This window comes from Petaurus breviceps, unplaced genomic scaffold (genome assembly GCF_028583685.1).
Source record: "Petaurus breviceps papuanus isolate PSGF00001 unplaced genomic scaffold, PetGlider_PUasm1.0 38, whole genome shotgun sequence".
NCBI classification, from domain to species: domain Eukaryota; kingdom Metazoa; phylum Chordata; class Mammalia; order Diprotodontia; family Petauridae; genus Petaurus; species Petaurus breviceps.
The window spans coordinates 6,388,629-6,391,631 of NW_027186304.1; the positions used below are offsets into that span (position 1 = coordinate 6,388,629).

A 3,003-nucleotide genomic window follows, 5' to 3' on the forward strand; every position below is an offset into this window, starting at 1 on the left:
CTTCTATTTTGTGTCCCTTAAGAAGGCTTGCTCCTTAAGGATGATTAAGTTCTTACTGAATGATATCTTTTGCTTAAAACTATGTGGCCACTTTGGTGAAAACTACATAACCACTTTAGTGATAAGTTGCTAAGCTATAACATTGTGAATGCTGTACTTTGGTTTCTGTCAATGTTCTGTCTTAATTTATTACTGAATAGAGAGTTCACTATACTATGTAATGAGAACCTGGAAGCTGTTCATATCAGCAGTCCTCTGGAAAGCTGCTCATGCTTGGCTTTACACCCTATCAACTTCTCTATTCTTTCAATGGCAACACAGTTCTCACAGTCTTAAAACCTTGGTTTCATTTTTTAATTTGTTACTTTTCCTTTACCTCTAAAACCAGCCACCAAGATATTTCATTTCCAACTCTTAAACTTCTTTTATTCTTGTCTTTTATGATATATTACCATTGTCACCTGCAAGACCGTTTTTACTTCATATCTTAAATAATTTCAACATCCTTCTAGGTAATCTCCCTGTTGCTGATCTCTCACCTCTCTAATTGACTGTGTACACTTACTCTGAGGTAATTATTGATTTCATCATATCACCACTGACAGTTAAACTATAGTGGCTAACCCATCAGTCTTAAGATAGAATCCAAACTGCTTAAAGTCCCCAGAAAGTTTCAAATCCTCCAAGCTCTTCATTATTTAGTCCAACTCTACCATTTAACCCTGTCTCCATTAGTCCGTAGTCTATATTATTCTCTTCACCTAGAATGCCTTTTCCCCATCTCCAAATTCTAACCCTCTATAAAGGTTAAAGTCCAGTATGAACTTCCTCATGAAGCTTTCCTGGACAATTCAAAGCCAAGCTGGCATCGCCCTTCTTTTCTGAAGTGCTAGGGCACTTCTCATGTAGATCATTTGTTTTATCTGCCTTATGCTGATTAGCAGTTTTATGTATGAATTCATTGTTCTTTGGATGATGTTATCAAGATACTAGAGGCAAAACCTGTGCTACATTTCTCATATATTCCCATGGTCCCTAGACTAGGATTTTGCATAAAGTAGGTACTAATAAATATCTGTTGAATTGAACATATTACAGAAAAAGCTGACTTGTTTATTTGAGATCCTTCAGCATGTAACACTGAAAGAAACTCTTCCAGAGATAAAAATTGGCTCTACAAAATGTTACCACAACCATCATTTGAAAATGAAAAATTTAGCCCTTTTCCGCACTGGCCCGAACAGGGTTCCATGCGGCCTTGTTCTCGGTTTCCGTCGTAACTTTAAAGGGAAACTTTCACGATGTCCGGAGCCCTAGATGTCCTGCAGATGAAGGAGGAGGATGTCCTCAAGTTCCTGGCTGCAGGAACCCATTTGGGCGGCCCCAATCTGGACTTCCAGATGGTACAGTGTATCTACAAAAGAAAGAGTGAGGGCATCTACATCATTAATTTGAAGAGAACTTGGGAAAAACTTCTGCTGGCAGCTCGTGCCATTGTTGCCATTGAAAACCCAGCCGATGTCAGTGTCATCTCATCCAGGAACACTGGCCAGTGAGCTGTTTTGCTGCTGCCACTGGCGCCATACCTATTGCTGGACGTTTCACACGGGGCACCTCCACTAACCAGATCCAGGCAGCTTTCAGGGAGCCTCGCCTTTTGGTGGTCACTGATCCTCGGACAGATCACCAGCCTCTGACTGAAGCATCGTATGTTAACTTCCCAACCATGTCTGCAACACAGACTCCCCACTTCGCTATGTGGACATTGCCAGTCCATGTAACAACAAGGGAGCTCACTCGGTGGGTCTGATGTGGTGGGTGCTGGCCCGTGAAGTCCTGCGGATGCGTGGTACCATCTCCCGGGAACACCCCTGGGAGGTTATGCCTGATCTTTACTTCTACAGGGATCCAGAGGAGATTGAAAAGGAAGAGCAGGCTGCAGCTGAGAAGGCAGTGACAAAGGAGGAGTTTCAGGGTGAATGGACTGCCCCCGCCCCAGAATTCACTGCCACTCAACCAGAGGTGGCTGATTGGTCTGAGGGAGTACAGGTGCCATCTGTGCCCATTCAGCAGTTCCCCACCGAAGATTGGAGTGCTCAGCCAGCTACTGAGGACTGGTCTGCGGCTCCTACTGCTCAGGCCACTGAGTGGGTAGGAACTACCACAGAGTGGCCTTAAAACCCAAATGCTCTAATAGTGTTGGAAAAATGCTGATTGAAAAATAAACATTGGTTTCTTAACATTCAAAAAAAAATGAAAAATGTATTTGGGAAATGAGGAACATAGCTTATGATAATAATAACTAATACCTATTGCACTTTAAGGTTTGCAAAGTGTTTTACATATACTTATTTCATTTACTTATCATAACAACCCCATCAGGTTCTGTTATTATATCCATTTTCCAGATAAGGAAACTGAGACTGAGAGAGGTAATGGAATTGCCCCAAATAATATAGCTAGTAAAGGGCTGAGGAAGCATATAAAATCAGATATTTCTGATGTATGTATTTCTATCATTTAAAAAGGATTTTTAAAATTACTTTTTCTAGACTGGATATTCCTCTCTTTGTTAAAAATAGATTTATTCTCATGTCTTTCATATTACTCTCATTACTACTACACTAATTCAGGCGCCATCATCTCTTGTATGGACCATTCATTGTAGTGAACTTTGAACTTCCTGCTTCTACTCTCTCCATGCTCTGATGTGTCTTGCGCATCACTACCAGATTAATCTTCCAAAATTTGATGATGTTTGTTCCCTCATTTAAAAAATATCTTTATATTGAATATTTCCAGAACAATTCTATTACTTGGTATAACAATATGTTTGTCAGAGTTCATCTTTCCCTCAATTGAGGACAGGACTCCCAGGTTTACTTGGAAGCCAAAAATCTTCAAAATATTTTGGTGTATATTTTTACATCTGATAAAGAAACCTCCATCTTATACGCTTCCTTGGACTTCTGACATTGGTTTGAGCATAGCCTTGAATGAATA

General features: G+C 40.4%; 1 pseudogene; it reads left to right on the forward strand.

Moving 5' to 3' along the window:
• The first annotated feature begins 1,222 nt into the window (after nucleotides 1-1,222).
• Nucleotides 1,223-2,237, forward strand: LOC138169982 (small ribosomal subunit protein uS2-like; annotated as a pseudogene).
• The last annotated feature ends 766 nt before the right edge of the window (nucleotides 2,238-3,003 follow it).